The sequence below is a fragment of the Anolis carolinensis genome, chromosome 5 (genome assembly GCF_035594765.1).
Source record: "Anolis carolinensis isolate JA03-04 chromosome 5, rAnoCar3.1.pri, whole genome shotgun sequence".
In the NCBI taxonomy this organism is placed as follows: Eukaryota; Metazoa; Chordata; class Lepidosauria; order Squamata; family Dactyloidae; genus Anolis; species Anolis carolinensis.
The window spans coordinates 53,575,767-53,597,182 of record NC_085845.1 but is presented as its reverse complement, the minus strand read 5'-3'; positions in this window follow the sequence as shown (position 1 = coordinate 53,597,182).

The window sequence follows — 21,416 nt, the reverse complement described above, 5'->3', positions numbered from 1 at the left end:
CACATTGCAAGCAGCCGCAAAGGAACACGCCCTGAAGGGGGAAGGGCATATACCTCTAGAGTCTGGCGTCACGTAGTCCGAGAGGCAGCAAAAAGAAAAGAAAAGTAAGGGAAAAAAACAAAGGGCAGCAAAGACCCCACCCTGTGCCAGCCGGCCACAGTTGGCCGGCATGCATCCCGGAGAATTCGGCACGGCCCTCCCACAAAGTTTTTTGTTTTTGCGACTTAAGCCTCTACCCACAGCAACACTCCACCACCCCAGGGGAAGGCCGTGTACCTCTTCTATCGTCCTGCCAACAAGCCAGAAAAAGGCAGTTCCCACTCTGGGTAACCTGCGCCCACACATTGCAAGCAGCCGCAAAGGAACACGCCCTGAAGGGGGAAGGGCATATACCTCTAGAGTCTGGCGTCACGTAGTCCGAAAGGCAGTGTCACGACCCAGGCGGCAGAGGCACCAATAACCATACACAGAGGCCAGAATCTAACTAATATCTTTATTGAAGGAATATATAAAGTTAATAAAAACAAGTATAGAAAATAGTCCAGAATTAGACCCTTCAGGAAAGGTCAGAATTAGTCCAAAAAAGCAATGTCCAATAAGAAATATTAAGGTCCAAAGTTGTAATCCAATAACCGAAACACTCACTTTGCCAAGCAAAGTGAGGGGAGATGACAAGGTCCTTTAGTCCATAAAACTTGAACGTGGCTAGGAAATAACTTGACACTTGAAACAAGGCTTGAACGTGGAACAAGGTAACTAAGAACAAGAACAAGGTCCGTGGAATAACTTGGTAAAATCCGTGAAACAAGGCAAGGATTAGTCCTGGGAAACAAGGCAAAGTCCGTAGATAAACAAAGGCTGGGAAGCAAGGCGAAGGCTGGATAGCAAGGCAAGGCTTGAGCTGAAGCGAGGCTTGAATCGGAGCGCGCTGTCCAGACACAACTCGCTCCGTAGGCTGACGAATTGACTCCGCGAAGTTGCTACGCGGGCAAAACACCTATATAGAGTCCAACTTTCTCACCAAAGCGGTTCTCTGGGAATCAGAAACGAAAGCTAAACTCTGAGACCAGATGTTAAACTCCTCAAAGATTCTCACGAGAACCAGTGTTAATTGGCAACATTCTTAGCTGCTATCCTCGCACTCCTGCGCGAAGCTGAATCCAAACTTCTCTGTTGTTTACAAAACTCCCGGCGCAAGAACACGGGAGAAGAAGGCTCTGGGGTTGTTTGACATACTTCTGGGGCACAACTTTCTTGCAGGTGCAAGGTTCCCAGATCTGCCTGGGAAAGATCAGGCTGAGAGGAATCCAGTTCAGACTGGGAAGGTAAAAAACCCAAGTTTTCATCTTCATCAGGAATTGCAATGTCCTGAGCAGGACTACAAGGCCCATGGTTCATCACACTATCCCCCTCCTCAGGGCCCCTCCCAAACTGGGGTCCTCTCCCCGAGGCGCGAGATCGCGGTTTGGTGGGATAGGTCAGATGGAAGCGACGGGTTAGATCAGGAGCATGGACTGTGGAGGCGTCTTCCCAAGAGCGTTCCTCAGGGCCAAAACCCACCCAGTCAATGAGATATTGTAGGCGGCGGCGATGAAAGCGAGAATCCAAAATGTCCTCAACCTCGAACTCCTCCTCCCCATTCATCAAAACAGGAGGGGGGGCCGGTTGGTCTGTATCAGGACGCACACCATCCGCCGGAAGGAGCAGGGAACGGTGAAACACTGGGTGAATGCGCATTGAACGCGGAAGTTGGAGTTTGAAAGTCACGGGGTTTAATTGCGCCACCACTGGATAGGGGCCAATGAAGCGGGCATCTAACTTCCGGCATGGGCGGTGGGAGGGCAGGAAGCGAGTGGACAGAAAAACCCGATCTCCTACCTTGATTTCGGGGCCCGGCTGGCGGTGTTTGTCAGCGTGGCGTTTATAGTCCTCCTTGGCTTGGTCCAGTTGCTGGAGCAAAAGTTGTTGCACCGCTGTGAGTTCCTGCAGCCAATCCTCTGCTGCGGGAACTTCTGAAGTTTCAATGACAGGGGGAAAGAAACGTGGATGGAAACCGTAGTTTGCAAAGAACGGCGTTTCTTTTGTAGAAGCTTGAACTCCATTATTGTAGGCAAACTCAGACAGTGGTAACAGAGAAGCCCAATTGTCCTGTTGGTAGTTTACATAACAGCGAAGATACTGCTCCAAAGTGGCATTGGTGCGCTCCGTTTGCCCATCTGTTTGGGGATGATGAGCTGAAGATAAGCGAGAGTCTATGCCCAGTAGTTTTTGCAGTGCCTTCCAAAAACGAGAGGTGAATTGAGATCCACGGTCTGTGACTAAACTCTTGGGCAATCCATGTAGTCTGAAAACATGCTGAAGAAATAGATCCGCAGTTTCTTTGGCCGTGGGGAGGCCTTCGCAGGGAATGAAATGGGCTAACTTGGTGAATAGGTCCACCACCACTAAGATCGTGGTGAATCCACAGGAAGGTGGTAGGTCAGTGATGAAATCCGCGGAAATTATTTCCCATGGGCGAGATGGGGTAGGAAGGGGGTGTAAAAGCCCTGAGGGCTTCTCCCTTCGTATCTTGGAGCGCTGGCATACTGGGCAGGTGTTGACATATTTTTCCACATCCTTGCGGATCTTGGGCCACCAAAAATCTCTTAGGATCAAATGCATGGTTTTAAATAGTCCGAAGTGTCCTGCTGGTTTGCAGTCATGACACAGACGAAGCGCTTTTTCCCTGCCCGGTCCGGGTGGGATATAAACATGATTTCTATAGCAGAGCAGCCCATCTTTAAGCGAAAAGGGAAAATGCAGACCTTGGCGAAGTTGGTCCTGCGCCCAGGCATCTGCTTGCTGACTAGCCCTGATTTCTTGAGCACAGATGGGTCCTGGAGTAGGAGAAGTTGAACCAATGGGACTGGATTTGGTGTTCCCCACAGTGAGCGTGGCAAAGTTCTCAGGTTGTAGCAGTTGGGATTCAAAGGTCTCCTTGCGTCCTGCAGCGTATTCCGGTTTACGTGACAGGGCGTCTGCTTGCTTGGTTTGAGCTGGGGTCACATAATGGATCTGGAAGTTGAAACGTTCAAAGAATAAAGCCCAACGTTGCTGCCTCTGATTTAGTTTGCGGGCAGTTCTTAGATGTTCTAGATTACGATGATCAGTGTGGACTTCAATGGGGAATTTGGCCCCTTCTAGCCAATGTCTCCAAGTTTCAAAGGCTGCCTTTATGGCCAGTAGTTCTTTTTCCCAAATGGTGTAATTCCTCTCTGGTGTGGTTAGTTGACGAGAATAAAAGGCACAGGGATGGAGGTGATCTCCCACCGGTTGTAAGAGTACAGCCCCAATTGCCACATCAGAGGCGTCCGCTTGCACCACAAAAGGGGTTCCAGGATTTGGGTGCTGTAGAATTGGCTGGGAGGTGAATAGTTTCTTCAGTTGCTGGAACCCTTTCTCTGCTTGATCGGTCCAGCGGAAAGGCTGCTTTCCACGGATGCAGCTAGTGATGGGGTCGGACCAGCGGGCAAAATCTGGAATGAACTTGCGGTAGTAGTTCGCGAACCCCAAGAAACGCTGCACCTCTTTCTTGTTAGTTGGCGCCCGCCATTCCAATACTGCTGAAACTTTGGCTGGATCCATGGAAAGCCCTAGAGGCGAGATGCGGTAGCCAAGGAAATCTACCTCTTGTAGATCAAAAGCGCATTTTTCTAGCTTGGCATAAAGTCCATGATCCCGCAATCGTTGCAACACCAATTTGACGTGGTTCTCATGTTCTGATTGTGATCTGGAAAACACCAAAAAATCGTCCAGGTAGATTATCAAGAATCTGTCTAGATAGTCCTGAAAAATATCGTTGACAAAATGCTGGAACGTTGCGGGAGCTCCGCATAAACCGAAATTCATAACTCGGGACTCGAATAATCCGAATTTAGTCTGGAAGGCGGTCTTCCACTCGTCCCCTTCTCTGATGCGAACTAGATTATAAGCCCCCCGAAGATCCAGCTTGGTGTAGACCTTGGCTCCTCGAAGTCGGTCCAGTAGATCCGAGATTAAGGGCAGGGGATAGCTGTTCCGCTTGGTGATATTGTTCAATGCTCTGTAGTCCACCACCAAGCGTAATTCCCCTGACTTCTTCTTCACAAACATCACTGGGGAGGCGGCTGGGGATTGAGAGGGTCTGATGAACCCCTTGCGAAGGTTTGTCTCTAAGAATTCCCTGAGAGCTTCTTGCTCTGGTTCAGTCAGGGAGTAGAGATGCCCTCGCGGGATCGGGGCCCCCTCCACCAAGTCAATGGCACAGTCATAAGGTCTATGTGGGGGTAATTTTTCGGCTTCTTTCTCATTGAATACATCCCAATACTCGGAGTACTTCTTTGGCAAGGTGATGATGGGCTCGGAGTCTGTGGCATGGCATACCTTGGCTACGAGGCAATGGTTTTGGCAGTACGGTGAAGCAAACTGCAGTTCTCTGTTGGACCAGGAAATGTTAGGGTCGTGAAGTGTCAGCCATGGAATTCCCAAAATCACAGGGAAATGGGGAACCTCGGTAACAAAGAAGGAAATCTCTTCCATATGTTCCCTTATCCACATCCTGGTGGGTTCCGACCACTGGCTTACGGGGCCCGTCTTGAGGGGACGGCCGTCTATGGCTTGCACCACACGGGCATTCTTGAAATCATGATATTGTAATCCCAGAGAGTCGGCATACTCTCTATCGATGAAATTGTTGGTAGCTCCAGAGTCTATCATGGCGTGGATCATGACGGGTCCCCTTTTTGCTGACCATAATGTGACCACGAGAAGGAACAGGACCCCGGTTGGCGGCTCTTGGATGGATTTTTTGACCGGGTTGGCGAGCCTCTCTACACCCGGTCGTTGGCTTCCCCCGCCGGCTGTGTGCCAGTCGGCTCAGACGCCTTCGACTCCGTGGAGGACGCCGCCGCAAGACGGGCGGCAGGCTTCCCTTTGGCTGGGCACTCTCTGGCGAAATGGCCCCCGTTCCCGCAGTACCAGCAGAGGTTCAAGCGTTGACGACGGGCCTTCTCGGCGGCATCTAGTCTGGGACGCACATTGCCCAACTGCATCGGCACCTCCTCGCCTCCTCTGGGGTATGGGGTTGGCGGCGGGGGTCTCCACACCGGACGTGGCTGAACACTGGCGGGAGCGGGGGGTTTTGCCCCGGCTCTACCGCCCTGGCCTCGAACCCATTGTTTTCTGTTGGCAATCATGACTTCAGCCCGTAAACATTGATCAATGAGTGCCTCGAGGGTCTGGGGAGGATCCACCTTGGAGATTTCTTCCAGCATTTCAATGTTGAGACCCTCCCGAAATTGTCCTCTGAGGGCTACATCGTTCCAGCCGGTGTTGTGGGCCAGCACGCGGAACTCGGCTATGTACTGAGACATGGGTCTGTCTCCTTGAAGGAGGCGCCGGAGTTTGTGACCGGCTGCCTCCAAATTGTCCTCGATTCCCCAGGTCTCCTTAAGGTGATCCAAGAAGCGTTGTGCTGAATTTAGGTGGGGGGAGGCTTGATCAAACAGGGCCGTCGCCCAGCTAGCCGCTGGTCCATCTAGAAGACTGTAGACCCACGCCACCTTGATGTCTTCTTGGGGAAACTCGGCATCACGGGCCTCTAGATAAGCTTGACATTGGCGGCGGAAAACATGAACCTTAGCAGCTTCTCCAGAAAACTTGGTAGGCAACGCCATGGCCGGGAGGCGAACTCCGCGCTCCCTCAACCCTTTTATTTCTCCATCCTGCGCGTTGAGTCTGTCACGGATGCGGTCCACTTCGTCCTTGCTGATGGTGTAGCTGAGCGGCTGTCCAGCCGGCGCGGCTCCGGTAGACATCCTGGCCTCGGTTAGTTGGTGCTTATGGGTGGCGGAGTCAAACTGTCACGACCCAGGCGGCAGAGGCACCAATAACCATACACAGAGGCCAGAATCTAACTAATATCTTTATTGAAGGAATATATAAAGTTAATAAAAACAAGTATAGAAAATAGTCCAGAATTAGACCCTTCAGGAAAGGTCAGAATTAGTCCAAAAAAGCAATGTCCAATAAGAAATATTAAGGTCCAAAGTTGTAATCCAATAACCGAAACACTCACTTTGCCAAGCAAAGTGAGGGGAGATGACAAGGTCCTTTAGTCCATAAAACTTGAACGTGGCTAGGAAATAACTTGACACTTGAAACAAGGCTTGAACGTGGAACAAGGTAACTAAGAACAAGAACAAGGTCCGTGGAATAACTTGGTAAAATCCGTGAAACAAGGCAAGGATTAGTCCTGGGAAACAAGGCAAAGTCCGTAGATAAACAAAGGCTGGGAAGCAAGGCGAAGGCTGGATAGCAAGGCAAGGCTTGAGCTGAAGCGAGGCTTGAATCGGAGCGCGCTGTCCAGACACAACTCGCTCCGTAGGCTGACGAATTGACTCCGCGAAGTTGCTACGCGGGCAAAACACCTATATAGAGTCCAACTTTCTCACCAAAGCGGTTCTCTGGGAATCAGAAACGAAAGCTAAACTCTGAGACCAGATGTTAAACTCCTCAAAGATTCTCACGAGAACCAGTGTTAATTGGCAACATTCTTAGCTGCTATCCTCGCACTCCTGCGCGAAGCTGAATCCAAACTTCTCTGTTGTTTACAAAACTCCCGGCGCAAGAACACGGGAGAAGAAGGCTCTGGGGTTGTTTGACATACTTCTGGGGCACAACTTTCTTGCAGGTGCAAGGTTCCCAGATCTGCCTGGGAAAGATCAGGCTGAGAGGAATCCAGTTCAGACTGGGAAGGTAAAAAACCCAAGTTTTCATCTTCATCAGGAATTGCAATGTCCTGAGCAGGACTACAAGGCCCATGGTTCATCACAGGCAGCAAAATGAAAAGAAAAGTAAGGGAAAAAAACAAAGGGCAGCAAAGACCCCACCCTGAGCCAGCCGGCCACAGTTGACCGGCATGCATCCGGGAGAATTCGGCACGGCCCTCCCACAAAGTTTTTTGTTTTTGCGACTTAAGCCTCAACCCACAGCAACACCCCACCACCCAAGGGGAAGGCCGTGTACCTCTTCTATCGTTTTCCCAACAAGCCAGCAAAAGGCAATTCCCACTCGGCGTAACCTGCGCCCAAACATCTACAGCAGCTGCAAGGCACACGTCCTGAAGGGGGAACGGCACCCTCTGCGTGCCAGGTCAAAGGGGGAGGGGACCCAAAAGCGGCCGTTTAACGACCACAGCGTAGACCACGGCATATAAAGGAGAAGGGACACTAGACAACCATTTGGAGAAATGCTGGCAAAGGCGGAGGAGTACCACTGTCTTTGATGATTCCCCCCTCCGAGTTATAAAGGCACCCTCCGCGTAAGCGGGCAGAGGGCTAGGGGACCCAAAGGCGGCCGTCCCATGACCACTGCGGCAACCACACCCGCTCTAGACAATGGGACACTGAAAGATGACAATTTAGAGAAGTTCTGTCCCAAGTCGAGGTGTAGTAATTCCAGTGGATAAAGACATCCTCAAAGGTTCAGATGGACAGATAGTATACCTCTGTAAAGTGAGAGTCTGGCGTATTCCTACACCTGAAATGATTATCTGAAGTATCCACATCAAATATAACAGTGCTCTTTCTGTACAGGAGCTGCGAGGATCTGTAGAAGACCAAACAGTCATGGCTCGTGATGGTAATATTTCCCCCCCCCCAAATAAAAAGGGAATTGAATGAAATCCGAACAGAACACAAAGAGGAAGCATTATCTACCTTGGCTTTTATGGTCTAATTTTCCACAGAATATCCTTCAACCTCTACAGAGCCAGTATTACATGAGAGAAAACGTTTTGTAACTTCCGAATACAGAGATGGGCCAAAAGTATATTAAGTTCAACAGGGACAAATGAAAGATAGTACTTCTCTCCGCGATGGTTGTTCGGGAGTGGAACTGTCTCCCCCGGACTGTGTTGGAGGCCCCTTCTTTTGAAGCTTTTAAGCATAGGCTCGATGGCCATCTGTCGGGGATGCTTTGAATGATACTTCCTGCGTCTTTCTTGGGGGAGAACTCGATGGCCCATGAGTTCTATTCCAACTCTACTTTTCTATGATTCCATGATTACATGATTCGTGAAACGGCCCCTTGAGATGGATGAACCCAAAAACGTCAGTGGGGCAACGTCGAGTGATGAAAAAGAGGAGAAAGGAAGGGAAAAGAGAGAGGAAAGCATTGTAGGATAGAGGAGAGAGTTGTTGGACAGAGTCCAAAGGGGCCACCCCCCCGCCCGGACGCCCAAAAAATTGGCCAAAGTTACTCTGAAGCAGAGTTGGTTAAAGGAGGAGAACTGTTGCTCTAGGAGCAGTCGGTCTCAAAATCCAAATCTGGGAAATTCAACACAGGAAGGTTGGCCTTCAGGAAAACAAGTTTCTCAACTGTTTGAGGGTCCAGCAAGCTGCGGTGGGGCGTGACTACATCTCCCGCTAGGCTGAAGACCCTTTCGCTCTGGACGCTGGTGGGAGGACAGCTGAGGAACTGGCGGGCTACGTGCGACAGATCCGGCCACATGTGTTCACGTGAAGCCCAATAGGACAATGGATCACAAGAAATTATCTCCGGAGGCTCCTCAAAGTACCTGTTGACCGAGCATTCGGCCGAGTCTACCTTTTGAGCAGAAGCCAGCAAAGAGGATTCTTCAGAGCAGGCAAGTATGGCCACCGTCTCTGCAAAGAAAACGTTTCCTGTTCGCGGCTGGAGATCCGTATCCCTACGGCAACCCCCTACCGGCTCCGCGGGACTTTCCGTCTCGCCACTAGCGCTAGTGCTTGGGGTGACAGGCAGTTCTGGAAGAGGGGCCGCTGTGCCCGTTTCCTCCACCCTGGCAGCAAAGACCTCCCTCACAAGGTCAACAAGTTGGGCCTTCCACATGGTAAAGTCTTTTGGGCAGACGTTGTACTTTAGCCGTGGATCACACAAGGCCGCCAGCATATGGACCTTGCTGGAAAGAAGTGGCTCTAGCCGTTTCCGTACAGCAAAGGACAACCTCCTCACCACCTCCTGGACCGGCGGTGTCAGCGGTCCAGCCAGGGAGTCCATTGTTCGACCGGCCCCAAGCCTTTCTAGGTGCCTCCTTAGCCTCAAGACCATGGGCACTGCCTGGCTCAGAAGAGCTTTTGATTCCGAAAGTGTCTCAGTGGCATGTTTGAATGGCTTTAGTACGTCTACTAGCTGGGAGATGGTGTCCCACTCTTGCTTAGTTGGAACAAGCTTGCTAACAGGCGCAACCAAAGTGAGGGAGATGCCGTGTACCGCCTTCTGCTGCTCGACCATGCGTTCGAGCATTTTTAAGGTTGAATTCCACCGAGTCGAGACGTCCTGGAGCAGCTTGTGCTGCGGGAGGCCTTCAAGGCTCTGCCTGTCTCTCAGCTGCCGGGCTGCCTTGATGCTCCGGTGGAAGTAGCCCGCGATCTTTCTACAGCGCTCGATCAGCAGGGAGATGTTTGTGTTGCTGCCCGACTGCTCTTCCTGGCTCTTTAAACCTTCCTTGACGGTATTGTGAAGCAAGTGGGCCATGCAGGATACATTCTGAAACCCGGCACTTTCAACCGCTTTGATCATATTTTTCCCTGCGTCCGTCACCATAAAGCCCCTCCTCATTTCTTCCGGCCTACACTGCATCCATTCCCCCATCATGTTTTCCAGATAGTTGCAGATGGTCTCTGCCTTGTGATCACGATCAACTACCTCCAATGCGAGGAGTGCCCAACGATGGGATGTATCCATAGTGCCTTCCTTCTCCCACCAATGTGCCGTGAGAGAGAGGTAGGAGTGGCCTCCTCCCAAGCTTGACCAAATATCAGAGGTAAAATGGATGTGTCCTCCCATGGCGGTACGCAACATCTGGATAATGCGTTCCTTACAGCCCTCGTACAAGCCGGGGATTACTTTTCTGGAAAAGGTGTGACGGGAGGGGATTTTGTAGCGGGGGCACAGTCGTTTCATAAGGCGTACAAAGCCTTCTTGTTCTACCAGGCGGAAGGGATGGTGATCTAGGGCAATCATCTCTCCCACAGTTTGGGTTATCTGCTGGGGTGTGAGCAATGTTTCCCCCGTTTTCTTTCTGTGTAATGGAATGGCCCAATCCTCCAAGGTGGACTGTGTCCGCCTTCCACTATCTTCACCTGGTGAACTTTGCGTGCTAAGGCTGCCACTGGAAGGGCTTGCAGTTCCCCCTCCCAGCGAAATGGAGGGATGGTGTCGCTTCATGTGAGAGCTCAACCCCGAGGTCGCAAGATGTCTCGTGTCTCTGCCTCTGCTGATATTTGCCCCACAGTGTCTACAAACTGCCAAAGTAGAACTCTGAGAGTGGACATGGAAATGGTCCCAAATAAATGACCTTGGCCTCCCCACAGCCACTGTGGCGACGCCCTCAGAGATGGGAGTCGTGGGCACCCTTTCAGCAGCATGAGAAAGTCTACGTTTTGATGGTAGTACCTCCTCTACCTCCTCCTCACTGTCAGTAGCTGGGGGAGGGGTGGGGTTATCTATATCCTCACTATCCACCACCTGTAGTTCCAGGACGGCAACACCTGTATGTTCCAATGATCGTCCAGTTGTCTCAGCTCCATGCGACAGCCGGCTCCGGGTGGATGCCTGTGAACTGTCTGCATTAGAACAGCCTGGTTCTTCATCAAGTCCACCCACTCCCATAGTTCGGCGTTCCAGACGTATGGGACCCACCTTAACTTTTTTGGCCCCCCACAGTGTCCTGGCCGTGGCTTGACCACTACTAGGACTTGCTCCCCCAGACCCGCGTACAGCTGAGCGCTTCATGTCAAGGGGAGTGTTTTCAGGTAACAGAAGGGATGATGGTAAGGTGTTGTGTTACTGGTGGGAAATATTTGTTGAATCTTGATTGGCAACGTGTTATATTCTGGCCAATTTACTGTTGCAAAAGCGTAGTCTATAACATTTAGTTAGTTTTATTTATTTACAAGGGGATACCTGTACTTTCCAGTTCTACAGGAAAGTATGGGATATGCAACTCTTTCCCAAAGTTGGCTTGGGAAAATCAGGAAGCGTCCCTGGCAGACACACTCCCACGCAGCCCTGGAGGTGTTTGAGACTGGGAAAGGCAAGGCACAAAGGCAAGCTTTTATTTTCCCCGAAGGAGTTGTATTTTGAACAGGATGGGATATGCAACTCTTTCCCAAAGCGTCCCTGGCAGACACACACACAAGGCAAGGCACAAAGGCAAGCTTTTCTTTCCCCAAAAGGAGTTGTATTTTTAACAGGATGGGATATGCAACTCTTTCCCAAAGCGTCCCTTGCAGACACACACACACCCGTAGCCCAGGGGAAGGCAAGGCAGAAAGGGAACCTTTTCTTTCCCCGAAAGGAGTTGTATTTTGAACAGGATGGGATATGCAACTCTTTCCCAAAGCGTCCCTGGCAGACACACACACAAGGCAAGGCACAAAGGGAACCTTTTATTTTCCCGAAAGGAGTTGTATTTTGAACAGGATGGGATATGCAACTCTTTCCCAAAGCGTCCCTGGCAGACACACACACAAGGCAAGGCACAAAGGGAACCTTTTCTTTCCCCAAAAGGAGTTGTATTTTGAACAGGATGGGATATGCAACTCTTTCCCAAAGCGTTCCTGGCAGACACACACACAAGGCAAGGCACAAAGGGAACCTTTTCTTTGCCCAAAAGGAGTTGTATTTTGAACAGGATGGGATATGCAACTCTTTCCCAAAGCGTCCCTGGCAGACACACACACAAGGCAAGGCACAAAGGGAACCTTTTCTTTCCCCAAAAGGAGTTGTATTTTGAACAGGATGGGATATGCAACTCTTTCCCAAAGCGTTCCTGGCAGACACACACACAAGGCAAGGCACAAAGGCAAGCTTTTATTTTCCCGAAAGGAGTTGTATTTTGAACAGGATGGGATATGCAACTCTTTCCCAAAGCGTCCCTGGCAGACACACACACAAGGCAAGGCACAAAGGCAAGCTTTTCTTTCCCCAAAAGGAGTTGTATTTTGAACAGGATGGGATATGCAACTCTTTCCCAAAGCGTCCCTGGCAGACACACACACAAGGCAAGGCACAAAGGCAAGCTTTTCTTTCCCCAAAAGGAGTTGTATTTTTAACAGGATGGGATATGCAACTCTTTCCCAAAGCGTCCCTTGCAGACACACACACACCCGTAGCCCAGGGGAAGGCAAGGCAGAAAGGCAAGCTTTTATTTTCCCGAAAGGAGTTGTATTTTGAACAGGATGGGATATGCAACTCTTTCCCAAAGCGTTCCTGGCAGACACACACACAAGGCAAGGCACAAAGGGAACCTTTTCTTTCCCCGAAAGGAGTTGTATTTTGAACAGGATGGGATATGCAACTCTTTCCCAAAGCGTCCCTGGCAGACACACACACAAGGCAAGGCACAAAGGGAACCTTTTCTTTCCCCAAAAGGAGTTGTATTTTGAACAGGATGGGATATGCAACTCTTTCCCAAAGCGTTCCTGGCAGACACACACACAAGGCAAGGCACAAAGGCAAGCTTTTATTTTCCCGAAAGGAGTTGTATTTTGAACAGGATGGGATATGCAACTCTTTCCCAAAGCGTCCCTGGCAGACACACACACAAGGCAAGGCACAAAGGCAAGCTTTTCTTTCCCCAAAAGGAGTTGTATTTTGAACAGGATGGGATATGCAACTCTTTCCCAAAGCGTCCCTGGCAGACACACACACAAGGCAAGGCACAAAGGCAAGCTTTTCTTTCCCCAAAAGGAGTTGTATTTTTAACAGGATGGGATATGCAACTCTTTCCCAAAGCGTCCCTTGCAGACACACACACACCCGTAGCCCAGGGGAAGGCAAGGCAGAAAGGGAACCTTTTCTTTCCCCGAAAGGAGTTGTATTTTGAACAGGATGGGATATGCAACTCTTTCCCAAAGCGTCCCTGGCAGACACACACACAAGGCAAGGCACAAAGGGAACCTTTTATTTTCCCGAAAGGAGTTGTATTTTGAACAGGATGGGATATGCAACTCTTTCCCAAAGCGTCCCTGGCAGACACACACACAAGGCAAGGCACAAAGGGAACCTTTTCTTTCCCCAAAAGGAGTTGTATTTTGAACAGGATGGGATATGCAACTCTTTCCCAAAGCGTTCCTGGCAGACACACACACAAGGCAAGGCACAAAGGGAACCTTTTCTTTGCCCAAAAGGAGTTGTATTTTGAACAGGATGGGATATGCAACTCTTTCCCAAAGCGTCCCTGGCAGACACACACACAAGGCAAGGCACAAAGGGAACCTTTTCTTTCCCCAAAAGGAGTTGTATTTTGAACAGGATGGGATATGCAACTCTTTCCCAAAGCGTTCCTGGCAGACACACACACAAGGCAAGGCACAAAGGCAAGCTTTTATTTTCCCGAAAGGAGTTGTATTTTGAACAGGATGGGATATGCAACTCTTTCCCAAAGCGTCCCTGGCAGACACACACACAAGGCAAGGCACAAAGGCAAGCTTTTCTTTCCCCAAAAGGAGTTGTATTTTGAACAGGATGGGATATGCAACTCTTTCCCAAAGCGTCCCTGGCAGACACACACACAAGGCAAGGCACAAAGGCAAGCTTTTCTTTCCCCAAAAGGAGTTGTATTTTTAACAGGATGGGATATGCAACTCTTTCCCAAAGCGTCCCTTGCAGACACACACACACCCGTAGCCCAGGGGAAGGCAAGGCAGAAAGGGAACCTTTTCTTTCCCCGAAAGGAGTTGTATTTTGAACAGGATGGGATATGCAACTCTTTCCCAAAGCGTCCCTGGCAGACACACACACAAGGCAAGGCACAAAGGGAACCTTTTATTTTCCCGAAAGGAGTTGTATTTTGAACAGGATGGGATATGCAACTCTTTCCCAAAGCGTCCCTGGCAGACACACACACAAGGCAAGGCACAAAGGGAACCTTTTCTTTCCCCAAAAGGAGTTGTATTTTGAACAGGATGGGATATGCAACTCTTTCCCAAAGCGTTCCTGGCAGACACACACACAAGGCAAGGCACAAAGGGAACCTTTTCTTTGCCCAAAAGGAGTTGTATTTTGAACAGGATGGGATATGCAACTCTTTCCCAAAGCGTCCCTGGCAGACACACACACAAGGCAAGGCACAAAGGGAACCTTTTCTTTCCCCAAAAGGAGTTGTATTTTGAACAGGATGGGATATGCAACTCTTTCCCAAAGCGTTCCTGGCAGACACACACACAAGGCAAGGCACAAAGGCAAGCTTTTATTTTCCCGAAAGGAGTTGTATTTTGAACAGGATGGGATATGCAACTCTTTCCCAAAGCGTCCCTGGCAGACACACACACAAGGCAAGGCACAAAGGCAAGCTTTTCTTTCCCCAAAAGGAGTTGTATTTTGAACAGGATGGGATATGCAACTCTTTCCCAAAGCGTCCCTGGCAGACACACACACAAGGCAAGGCACAAAGGCAAGCTTTTCTTTCCCCAAAAGGAGTTGTATTTTTAACAGGATGGGATATGCAACTCTTTCCCAAAGCGTCCCTTGCAGACACACACACACCCGTAGCCCAGGGGAAGGCAAGGCAGAAAGGGAACCTTTTCTTTCCCCGAAAGGAGTTGTATTTTGAACAGGATGGGATATGCAACTCTTTCCCAAAGCGTCCCTGGCAGACACACACACAAGGCAAGGCACAAAGGGAACCTTTTATTTTCCCGAAAGGAGTTGTATTTTGAACAGGATGGGATATGCAACTCTTTCCCAAAGCGTCCCTGGCAGACACACACACAAGGCAAGGCACAAAGGGAACCTTTTCTTTCCCCAAAAGGAGTTGTATTTTGAACAGGATGGGATATGCAACTCTTTCCCAAAGCGTTCCTGGCAGACACACACACAAGGCAAGGCACAAAGGGAACCTTTTCTTTGCCCAAAAGGAGTTGTATTTTGAACAGGATGGGATATGCAACTCTTTCCCAAAGCGTCCCTGGCAGACACACACACAAGGCAAGGCACAAAGGGAACCTTTTCTTTCCCCAAAAGGAGTTGTATTTTGAACAGGATGGGATATGCAACTCTTTCCCAAAGCGTTCCTGGCAGACACACACACAAGGCAAGGCACAAAGGCAAGCTTTTATTTTCCCGAAAGGAGTTGTATTTTGAACAGGATGGGATATGCAACTCTTTCCCAAAGCGTCCCTGGCAGACACACACACAAGGCAAGGCACAAAGGCAAGCTTTTCTTTCCCCAAAAGGAGTTGTATTTTGAACAGGATGGGATATGCAACTCTTTCCCAAAGCGTCCCTGGCAGACACACACACAAGGCAAGGCACAAAGGGAACCTTTTCTTTCCCCAAAAGGAGTTGTATTTTGAACAGGAAAAACACCCACAGGACAGCCCTTTGCAAGTTTGCAACAACAAAACAAATAGAAAGACCTAAGACCCACACCACCAAACTCAGCCACAGACCACCCCACCTTTTCTCCTGTCCTGGTCTTCACACAGCCATGCTGTGACGCAGCAATGTTTCCTGCCTGCCTACACCAATCTACCCTTCCACCCTCTCCAAAAGTCCCAGTGCGACTGAGCCACGAGGCGTGTGCACGCTGTTTTCATTAAGCACGTCCTACCAGCCCCTCCCCCTGGTTAAACGTGCTCTCTGATTGGCTACAAGGTGCAAACAACACACTAGATTGCCCCAGTGGACTTAAAAAAGTTTGGATGATTTGACAAAGCATTTTTTAAAAACGAAAAAAAAGGCGCCATTACGGAAAACGGCCAATCGCGGTTCGAAACCGCGATATCCAGGCGTGTGGACAGCCAAGATTCAATATTGCTTCAAAAAATCCGAAAATAACGAATCAATAACGGTAAACGGGGAAAACGAATTATTTGAGCAAGCCTAGTGGGTAATGTGCACTGTGTTGGGGATCATTTGGGAATGAAACTGAAGCCTGTGTGAAAAACAGTAAATAGATAGTCTGTACAGAAGATTCATAAAAATTCTTTTCTACCAGTTCAATGGGGTGGTGGAATAACTGGTTGTGCATCTTGCAACACAATGGGATTCAAAGAATCTGTTCCAAAAGAATAGCTAATGAGGCAGTTCATTAAAGGAAATTGGTTATGGGTACAATGTTAAAAGAGGACAGTGATTTTTTTCCTTCTCTTCTTGCTTCCTTTCTTTTGCATTATGGTTATTAATAACTGCAATTAATTTTAAAGCTTGTTTTCTACCTTTACTGTCATCATTTCTGTTTGTGTCATCTAAATTATATTGTGCTATTGCAGCTTTGCCTGGCTCATTTTCTCCTACTTTTCCAAATTTGTTTTCCTTCTTTTAAAAAGAAAACAAAACAAAACCCTCAGTATTTCCCATGAGCAGCACAACTAGTGTAGTTAATAAGGGTGGCATATACGTTCATGGTGCCCCCTGAGATATGAGCTTTAGGTGTGAATAACTGGCTTGTCTCCCTCCATGTAATACAGAAACAGCTTCCATCCCACCAGAAGAACAGTGGACATGATCTTCACTGCACGACACTCCAAGAAAAATGCAGGGAACAAAATCAACCTCTGTACGTGGCATTCATTGACCTTGCAAAGGCATTTGGCACAGTGAATCACAGTGCTCTCTGGACCATCCTCCAAAAAATTGGGTGCCCTGACAAATTTGTGAACATCCTTCAGCTCCTCCATGATGACATGATGGCAACAGTCTTGGACAGCAATGGCTCCCAAAGCAACCCATCTAAGGTGGAATCAAGTGTCAAACAGGGATGTGTTATTGCCCCAACCTTATTTTCCATCTTCATCACTATGATACTTCATCTTGTTGGTGGGAAGCTTCCCACCAGTGTGGAAATAATCTATCGGACAGATGGCAAGCTATTTAACCTCAGGAGACTGAAAGCCAAAACCAAGGTCACAACAACATCTGTTATAGAACCCCAATATGCTGATGATAATGTAATCTGTGCGCATTTAGAAGAAGATCTACAAGTCACTCTAAACACCTTTGCAGAAACATACGAGAAGCTCGGCCTCTCATTGAACATCGAGAAAACCAAAGTGCTCTTCCAGCAGTCGTCAGCCAATCCCCTGCAATTTCACAAATACAGTTTAATGGTATAAGATTAGAAAATGTTGACCATTTCCGCTACGTTGGCAGCCATCTCTCCACAAAAGTCAACATTGACACTGAAATGCAACACCACCTGAGCTCTGCAAGTACAGCATTTCTCCGAATAAAGCAGAGAGTGTTTGAGGATCGGGGCGATCTATTGTCCTCCCAGCTCTGCTATATGCCTGCGAAACATGGGCTGTCTACATACATCACACTCAGCTCCTGGAAAGATTCCATCAGCGTTGCTTCTGAAAAATCCTGCAAATCTCTTAGGAAGACAGGCAGAAAAATGTCAGCGTGCTGGAAGAAGCAAAGACCACCAGCATTGAAGTGATGCTCCTACGCCATCAATTCCACTGGACTGGCCACATTGTCCGAATGCTCGATCGCCATCTCCCAAAGCAGTTGCTATACTCCAAACTCAAGAATGGAAAATGGAATGTTGGTGGACAGGAAAAGAGATTTAAAGATGGGCTCAAAGCCAACCTTAAAAACTGTGCCATAGACACTGAGAACTGGGAAGCCCTGGCCCTTGAGCACTCTAACTGGAGTCAGCTGTGACCAACAGTGCTGTGGAATTTGAAGAGGCACAAATGGAGGGGCTTAAGGGAGAAACATGTCAAGAGGAAGGCATGTCAAGCCAACCCTTACTGGGACCGCCTTCCGTCTGGAAACCCATGTCTTCACTGCGGAAGAACATGCGGGTCAAAATAGGTCTCCACAGCCACCTATGCATCCACAGCCAAGACACTACACTTGGAGGGCCATCATCCTCAGGCTACGAGGAATCGCCTAACCAACCTTTGAATACAGAAACACTGATCCATAGGAAGCCACTTGGCAATGGAAATGTGATATTGTTTTTTCTTGTTAATGCAAAAGGGTGTAGCCATGCTGGCAACTGATGTCACCAGTATTGATCATTTATTCAGCAGCCTAGTGCCATGTTTGGCTGTTGAACCTTACCATTATTAATGACTCTCACAATAAGGCACATTCAAATTGATTTAAATGAGCAGAAAGCCCTAGGTTTTGCTCCAATTTTATTTTGGAGATAGTAATTTATTCCAGTATTTATTTATTTATTTATTTGTTTACTGCATTTATATACCGCTTTTCTCACCCCTGGGGGGACTCAAAGCGGTTTACAACATAATGGCAAAATGCCAACCATACATTAGAAAACATAACAGACTGATCACATCATAAACAATAAAATGAGCAACATCAAGTGTACTTATCAAACAACTCAAAAATAACAAAAATAGAAATTTAAATATATAAATCAAACATTTAGGACATGTTTACTAATAGATCTAATGTTAGTAAACAGTTAAACATTAAACGTAAAAAGGCAATTTGCAACAAGCCAACAAGCAGATGTAGTGTCAGTGTTTAAAGTGCTGTCTGAATTAGATTATATTCCACAATTCCACAAGATAAAAAAAAGGGCCAAGTTAAGAAGGTTTGGTTACCATTCCCCTTCCCCTCCTGCCTCCCGAATTCCCTCCCCATAATGTCTAGCCCCAGTCTTTATGCCCTCCCAAAAATTCCCAGATCATTGCAAATAAAGACGCCTCTGGATACTGTATTATCAGAGCAATTTGATACGAGCTTCCTGGATCAATTTTAAAGCAGGATAAAATAGAAAGGAAGAGGAGGAACATCTTCTCAATCAGTCTGGATGTACCTATAGGAGGGAAAGAAAAAGCAGTGTATCACAATACTGTGGACACTGATGTGTTTCCTGAGCCTTCTTCCTGAATTAGCAACTTTAATTAGCATCTTCCAAAAATGTGCCTGATAAAGAGTCAATTCTAATCTGAATATTAGAGATAACTCTGCAGTTATTACATTAAAATGCTCAGATCATCCCAGCTTCGGCTAAATGGGAGTGTTTCTTCAATAGCATTGCATTCACTTGAGAGGGAGTACAAGACAGAGAAAGGAAATGTAGGTGAGCATAAGTTTGTATTTCCAAGAGTGCCAATTGCAAGTACCAATTAAAGCAATGGGAAAAGTCCAGGATAACTTGCCAATGTGCTGCCATGAAAACCCCAAACTCGAACTTGACACCCAGACTTCTGCCTTCTGATAAAGAAAGTAAAAGAATAATACATTGCTGGTATAAAAGCAAAGTAACTACCTTGTGCCTACACTTGTGAGCCAGCTGTATCAGGGGGACATGTTATTTAGTACCTGCACTGAGCTTTATATGAAAGTGAAATGGGGCATTAATCACTGATTCACTGATGAATAAAGAGCTCCTACATTTTAATGGGCCAGGGGAAGATTTAATCTTTAGCAGTTTTGCTTTGGAAAGCACTTCCCAAATAATTAATTTCAAGCAACTTATTTCATTCAAGGAGTGACTTCCTGACTATTGCAGCAATCCACACTCTATTTCCGGAGCATTTCACACTGGAATGAGCTTTGCAGAGGTGTGAGTTACATATTCACCTAGGATTGCCAAACCATTTGGTGTTCTGATAATCTCAAAGCATGATCACCATGTCTGGGAACTATTTTTTCATTTATTTTACTTTTTCACTTTGTAAAAGTACACTTCCTTAGTTAATTCTCCCATACAATTGTCACAGAGAGACACATACACACAGGTTATCACTACTACTACTGTCACTACTCAGTACCGCTGCAGCTGTATGAGCTAAAACACTGGTGTTGTAGTTAGGAAAACTATTAATAGTCTTTTGAAATCTCCAAATTCCAAATTGGCTAAAGCAGACTATAATTAATCTTAGAAGGATCTGAACAAAAACCTAAGGGCTGTATCTCAGGGGTGGACTCCATGATTTGCATGCAGAGGAAAGCCTAAAAAGAATCCTGCTTAAGACTTTAAAAGCCACTTCTAGCCAGTGCTGGCAACACAGCCCTGAATGGACCAATTGTCTGTCTCAGTACAAAAGGCATTTTCTATTTCCTAACCCCTTGGGATATATTGCATCGTGAAGTCCTCATGCATGCATATGTCCTTCTACAGCTAAGAGGGCACTACAGCTAACCCGGTAACTTCTGAGTTTTACAGCATGTGTAGAAGGGCCCTAAGAGATTCTGTCATACTTTCCAAACGTGTTGTCACTCAACTTAAAAATGCATTGTACATTAGAACAAATGATACAAGCCAGAATTTGTGAGGGAATACATTCCCAAACTCACCATGGAAATGGCAAACCATGGATAACAGCAACCCTTATGGAATTCCATTGGAAGTTACCATAGATTTGTGTTGGAGGATCTAGAAAATTCCTAAGGAGCTATCCTCTTTAGGTCCTTCAATGTGATTCTGTGGTAATGCCCAATAGAGGCATGCCATCAAATCATCTAAAGAACCTACAAAATTAATGGAGAGGACATACTGTGGATACTCATTCCTTTGGTACAGGAGTTACACTGTAATTCAGTTATCGATTGGTAAGGTACAGATCCACAGCTGCTCTGTGTTTACTAAAAATTTACAGTCAGGATCATGGCACTCTTATCATGATTGAAAATGCCTTACCAAATTATGGAACTGATGGCAGCAGCTGAACTGAAAGATAAAGGTCTGCTCAACAAGGTTTCAGGGAATAGGAAGATAGTGTTTCCATTCCCCTTCCACCAATAAGTGATGTTAGAAATATTTGAACAAACCTCTATTTCTCAGTGTGGCTGCTGCCTGTAGATTTGGGTGGAGGTTGGCCTAAAAGATGTTACTTAGCTAAGCAGATAATGTAGAACATAGGTCTAATTTTATAATTATTACTTTAAAATTCCATTTCTCTGTATGGACAAGTATTATGCATTTTAATGAGCACTCTATTTGAGGATAGTGGAACCACCATTTTAATGAAACTTGCAGGAAAAAGTAGAACAGCAATTTCTCAGCAGAGTGAAAAGTTCTTAGTGTGAAAGGAGCACATCTCTAGCAATGTCAGACAAGATAACTTTCGCCGGTGGAGGGACTCTTCCAGACACTGCTAATACCTCAGCTGAAGAAGCAATCTGGCTATTTCTGTCTCAGACAGCACAATCCATTAAGCATCCATTAAGGCATCAGCATGAGAGGAGGGGAAAAAACATTTTCTCTGTTTCTTTAAATAAAAGAACCAATTCATATAAATGCATTGCCCAAGGACAAGGCTAACAAAGCTTTGTTCCCCTCCAAGTACTTACATCAACTAATATTTTAAAAGTTTCAGCTGCTGAAAAAGTAAATACTATATACATTATATCTCTAGCAGGAGGAATTCAAGGTTGAAATGGCCTCCCCATTTCATTCTAGCCAACTTGGTAGCTGAATCGTG